Source organism: Sturnus vulgaris, chromosome 4 (genome assembly GCF_052056855.1).
Source record: "Sturnus vulgaris isolate bStuVul1 chromosome 4, bStuVul1.hap1, whole genome shotgun sequence".
In the NCBI taxonomy this organism is placed as follows: Eukaryota; Metazoa; Chordata; class Aves; order Passeriformes; family Sturnidae; genus Sturnus; species Sturnus vulgaris.
In genome coordinates this window covers 26,621,641-26,628,361 of record NC_142246.1, presented here as the reverse complement: position 1 = coordinate 26,628,361, position 6,721 = coordinate 26,621,641, and positions in this window count along the sequence as shown.

Here is a 6,721-nt window from a genome sequence, read left to right as displayed (position 1 = left end):
CATTTTATAGATATGTAAAAATTTTAGGTCACAGCATAATTTAGTGCTCAAATTTCCCTTCTACTTGATTATTTTCAAAGATTCCAGCTACTTTAGGGTCTTAAATGTTACTTTTCAAACTATGCTTCAACAGTCTGGTTTTACACTAGTTGAAGTGTAAAGTTAAAACTTTACCTAATGAGTGTCAATATTACAAAAAAGTAGTGATTATGTATTAGTCTTATCTATAAGCACAGGGTAAAGTAAATTCATAGGGATATCTAGCACAACTTGTCACCTACTGTCCATGCATCTGTGTGAATCAGTCTGCTTGAAGTAAAAGGCTTTTTTTCTCTAGACATATGCAAATTCACTACTGGGGAGAAAAGGGAATTAAAGTGCAATACCAAGACATCAGTAGATGTACTCTCAAGCACAGTGTGCATCTGTCTACCAAGTAATTTTTAGGTAAATGCCTACTTGGGAATAGTGAAGAAAAAGGCCTTTCAAAAAAACCGCTATGAACTGTGTAAATTTACTCAGCCTCTGCTATTTTTGAAATAAACTGCTTCCATGTGTGTTCTGCCATTTCTAGGTGGACCTCCTAAAGCTATTCCAGTATAATTCACTTCCAACTTATATAATAGAGTAAAAATATCTCATCTGCTAGTATATGTCCAAACTGACCCAGAATTGCACATTCAGGACCACTTTATAAGGAAAACTTGGTTGAGCAAAGAGAAACAGATGTTTCCTGCCTAGTAGCATGAAGTGAGTTAGTGTGTTGGCCGGACATCCAGGATTGCAGTTGCTATGATTTTCTCTCCAAGCAGCTTCAGGACTGAAAATTTTGATTTTCAGCAGCTTTAGGAGGGGGCCAGCATCCATTGTATCCATGCAATTGCAAAAGCAGGATGTGAGAGAGGAGACCAGGATTGCTAGGTCAGGAATCAGCAATAAGTGACTGAGAACATGGAGGTTTTGATCTCGGTGTCAGTCCCTAGGGGTGCCCACCTCACCACACAGTGGCATGGGCTCTCAGCTGGCACGGTGGCTCAGCTCCTTGTGCTCAGGGATGCTGAGCTGTGGTGCTTTATCAGCTGCCAGTACCCAAGTGAAATTACTGTAGGCCCCCTTGCATGTCTCTCCTAGATTGGAGGCATGCTGGGAGTCCTCAAAATTCCAGAGCAAGGCATTTTATGGCCACAGAAACAATAAAAGAAGATAAGGGGGTGTGTGGAGGGATATGTATGCAAATAATGCAAAGGCCTCCTGTTTTTCCAAAATGCAAGTCAGCTGTGGCCTCTTCTGTGGCTACATGTTTTTCTTGTGGATAATGGCTCCCCTTTGTAGATTGCTTATTTCCCCCTGGGGCCACTTTTGCTTCTTCTGGACTGCTGTTAGTATGCCAGTTTTCCGATTTCATTTTACAAGCTAGAATAAGGTCTGGAAGCTGAGGTTGAAACCTTGTATGTATAATACAGGTTGAAATCGGGGTATCCCCCTTGCATAGAGAGTGCTACAGATGCCAGTCTATCCGCTGCCCCCTGTGTATTCACTTGACAACATTTTAGAATAATTCAGGGTTCCTCAGGCAATATGGGTAAAGTTCATGAAGCAACAAAACATGGAGCCAAACATTTGTCCTGGAATGTCAAAAGACTTGTGTTTCATGCCTACTTTTATGACTATTTCTGTATTTTGTTCCATGAATAATTTGAGAAAGATGGTCTTTTGTTTACCATCGGATTTACTGCTTAACAAAGAAGCCTATGTAGTGGGGTTTTTTTGTCACACAAAGAGTTTTTACTCCTGATTATTTCTATGTCAGAATAGTACAGAGGAGTGATGGGTTCAGAAGAGGTAAATCTTTGCTTCATCAGCACTCTATATGCAAACAGAGTGACTGATGCAGTCTGGAGCTCTTTCCTGAAGGCATCATGAAGGAGGCTTGTTGCTGAAAATGGAAAAATGAGTAGAAAGATAGTGGGCAGATCAGCACCCTGTAATCGTCGTTTGAGCTGATTTCTGATGAGTTTCTGTCAATCTTCTGCTTCCACAAGGTTTCCAGAGAGAGACTTTAGAAAGTGAAAACAAGGGAGGGGGGCAGGGCAGAAATCACCACCAAAAGCCTACATGTGGGAGGGCATTTATCTACTTGGTATTGCTTGTGATTGCACTTTGAAAATGGTGACAAGAAAAACTGATACAGTGATTGTGTTACATGGTCTACATCCAGAACTGTCATCTACTTTGACTTTTTGCTAGGAAAAAAAATTGCTTATATAGAACATTCAGGCGCATATTATTTTCACTGATTTGTGGTAGTTTCTGATTTTAAACAACTTGAGAAGGTTGTTTATTGCAACTATGTTACATTGAAACTAAGTTTGATTTAGGAATAAAGCTAGGGTTTTTTTGTTTTGTTTTATCTGTGAAGATTGGAGTGCATTTACATTAGTCATTCTACTGCATAAGGAAGAGGAAGCTGCAGTTGGGAAATTGCTTAGTGGAATTAAGGAACTGGGAAAGTTATTTTTAGACTCAAGTTTTCTGTTTTTTCAATATTTTGTCTGGGCAAGAAAACTGGAAACAAATTGAACACTAGGGATTCATGAAGAGAAGAGGCTGCTTGTAACATCCTCATGGGACTGATGAAGTTTGTGAATTGCTACCACTCCCTTTACTTGTTTGAGTTTCCAGGGAAGGTCAATAGATGTGAATGCACTTTTAATCGGCTGCAGCTCTCCACTGCTGTTACCCCCTCTGTACATATGACCTCAAGGTCTCCCACCCCTGTAGCAGGGAGTTAGTTCCCTCTGAGCTAGCTCAGATCCAGTAGATACAGTTCTTACTTTATAACAACAGCTTACTTTATATCAATAGCTTGAAATTATACAAATACAAGAAAACTTTTACAGGTAACTTATACTTACAGAAAAATAGAGGAAAGAGTTGTTTGTTAACATCCATTTCCAAATCTTGAGTTATTATTGTGATTGCACAGACACTGTTGTCAAAGCAATCCAGTAAGCAATTATGGGAGATCCATCCAGAGTCTGTTTTCTGCTTCTGATGTTTAAGTCAGTGACTGAAGACATTGGTAACCTTTGTTAGAAAAATCTTGTATTTTGTTGAAATGCACTGTGGTTATTCCTATAGATTTCTTCCCAGGAGTTTCTGTAATGCATAATCTCAACACTGATGATTTAGCTACTACCTTGACAGGTTGGTGGTGGCTCATTTCCAAAAGCCATTCTTGAGCCACAATTGGGATTACTCTGGTGCTCTCCAGCTATTCTCTTTTATTGTTTCCTTTCTTTTATTGTGACAGCTCTTTTGAATTTTTATTCCTGAAACTTCTTGAAGCGTTTCTCACTTCTGTCCATAAGCCTGCTGAGAAGGTATTTCTAAAATAAAGGCAGAATAAATGTATTGACTTGTTAAATATTTCAGTGACTCTTCTACTAACTTGTTTCTGTTGGCATGGTAAGTATGTGCATAACTATAAGGAAAAGTCCCCATCTGAACTGTCCTGGGCTCTCTTACCCCCAGTGCACACTGAGGCTTGTATAATACTTCTCAGTGGACTGTGCAGCAGCTTTGTTAGAAGTTCATTAGCACTGAGCTGGATATGTGTCATCCATTCTTGATGCCCGAAAAGACACTTTAGGCTGTCAGTATTGCTGCTGCTGATTTTGTGGAGGTAAGGACACAAGCTGATTCCAGTTAAAACTGGTGGCAGTGACCATGAGGGTCCATGGGAATGCAGTGAAGGAGTTGCTTAGAACACAGCTCAGCCTCATGTGGCAGCTGCTGTCCAGTCCTTCCCACACAGGCTGGGCACATGGGGGTGGCACTAGGCATTACCTGAACCCAGCACACATAGATCCAATGGCTTGTGAGAGCATGCCTGTGAAGGACAAATGCAGTGGTGGGAGGAGGAAAGGGCTGTCTAGCAAACTTCTGCTGTTAAAAAGATATTCGTGAAGGAAATGAAAGTTTTGTATTACACAGGTTACATGAAATCATTAAGTCCTATGCACCATCTGCATTATTCATCTCTAGAGCCATCAGGGTTCTGGTCACTTAACATGGTATTAATGCTGCATTAATAAGGAACAGCTTAAATACAAAATAGAGAGCATTATAGTTATGACAGTTGTATAAGTCCTTCAACAGATTACTGCAGTTAAATGAAAACTACTGCCACTTAATCTAGTCCCAAAACTGTATATTAATTCTTAGATTTATCATAATTATGATGACATTAAGTAATTTCTGTTTGTTCTTGTTTCTTTGCAAATGAGATTGAAGTGTATCTTACAAAGATGGCGTATCTAACTGCATGACTTCCAGGTGCATGAATTCTGTTTGTCTGCTAATCCCTTGCTGGCTCTGGACTTTTTTGGCAGCTAAGCATTTCCTGGGGTGCACTGTAATAACAGGCAGCTGTCCTGTCAGCTCCACTGAAAAAGGAGATAATATGGCAGACAGCATTTGCTTTTCCCCAGATCCATTTCTTACAGTTCCCTAAATTGATTCCAGTAACTGTTCTTAGTTGATGATGTAGTTTATGTGGAACCAGGATGGATTTTTTTGGGAACAAACGTAAAGATTATCTGCTGCAGAGAAGGCATTTGCAATAGTTAGCAATCGAAATATTTGTAAGGAGTTGATGTGTTTGTATGGAGGAATGGCTGTTTCAATATAACTGAATATTCCTACAGATTTTAATCTGCATGAAGGCACTGTGCAGTGATGAACAGGCCCTCCTGGATTTTCATCTCTGTCATCTTGTCAACCTGGGGATTTAAACTAAAGAGCAGATCTAATGAGGTGTTGAGTTTTCTGGGTAATATTTGACTTAGTGTCTTGCTGAAGTCTTTGGTCTCTCCTCTGAGAGGCTGAACATCCTCAGTCACCCCTGAGAGAATTCATCTTTTTTAGTCTGCAATGGAAGTTAATGCCAATGCCCACAGTGGCATTGAGCACTCTGTGCTGGGACATACTTCTTGTGCCAGCATTCTGGCTTGAAATTCCCTGCTTGAAGGAGCCATGTGAAATAGGAGGTGCTTAAGGATAATTAGGCTAATTAGAGCAGTTTAATGCTTTGATATGTCTGGCCAATATGTTATGAGGAGATATTTTTTAGAAAATACTCTGAAGTTAGCCAATATTCTGAAGTTAGCCATTCTGGGATTGATGTTCCATGGAATCAGTCCTTCAGTTATGGGTGTGAAGTGGCTAATCCTGACTAAAAAATTTCATCCCAAGTGAATCTTTTCATTAAAAAAGCAGTCTTCCTATTTTTTTTCGCTAGCAGACACAAACAAGTCTTCTAAGTGAAGAAATTATGATATATTAGCAAAACATATTTCCACATCCCAATCCATCTTGCTTTTATGTTTCTCTCTAAATCTAACTACATTCTTTTGCACTGAAGCTGCATTATCCCCTGGGCTGGTAGCCTTTGGAAAGTTATATGTGAATCCAGTTTATCTCCAGAGCTGCAGCATAACAGCTGCATTCTTAGGTCTGTACATGGGTAAACTGTTGCTTTAAGTAATCTTGGATCACTGGGATGGAAACCATGTGATGAACTGCTGCACAATGTTTATTCTTTTATCAGCTCTTTGATGCTTGCACTTTTATCCATTTATTGCTCTTTTCTAAGTGTGGTGTGTAGGATGGTGTTCAGTATTGTAGCCTTTAGTTGTGTGGTACCTGAAATCAGTAAAGCAATGGTTTTAGCCCTGTGGCTGTTCAGTAAGAATGCAGTTCTGTCCTTTGGAAATCACGAACTATCTTGATATAAAACTAACTGGTGCTCAAGGTTTAGGAAATAGAAACAGACACCTTATAAGCACACCTGTGGGCAGGATACGATTCCTAGGGGGAAGAGGGAGGGATTTCAGCCAGATCTGAAAAACTGTGGAGAAGGGAAGCACAGCTGACTTGCCAGCTACTGAAGTCCTTGAAGTTGATTTAATCCTGATGTCAGGCACTCTTTCCAACATGGGCAAACAGCCCATAATGTAAACTCTGGGGATGAAACTGAATTTGGTGGTCACTTGCATGTCTTGAGGCATGAAAGCAAACTTGTGGTTAAAGCATCTGTCAGGGGATTAGGAAGGTCTAAAGTTGAAAGCAATGATCTTCTAGGGAAACATAACAAGCATCGCCTTAGTAGAAAGCACTTATGGCTTCTCTGCTGAGCACTGCTGTGCACACAATCCCATTACTGAATGAGTCACCCTTGGGGGACTCCCTGGGCTTGCATGCTGCACTGCCAATTTGTGCCACCCAAAGGCACAGTCCATAGCCTACTAATAAATGTGGGTCTGGCATGGGCTGGGGGCAGGCTTCATCTTTCTAATAGCACTGTACCAGGCCACCCTTGCTAACAGTATCCTCATTTGATGGGAGACTGAAAGACAACATTACCCATTCTTGGATTGGAAAGGGGGTAGTGACTCCTTGTTGCTCCTAAAGCAAGGGATTTATTGCCTCCTCCCATCGCAGACAGCTTTTGAACTCTGCTTGTAATTCTGCTCAAATTGACTCAAATGTGAAGTTGAAATTCACTTTTTTTGAGTGCTTCTTTCAATTCTGTTTTATCAAGCTCTTAGAGGAACTGAAAAACGACTTAGGGAAAATTTTACCTAACGTTTCAGAAATTTGTTCTCTGTATGAAATGAGGCCAAGAAGATTCTAGACAACTCAAACTTGCACGTAAAAA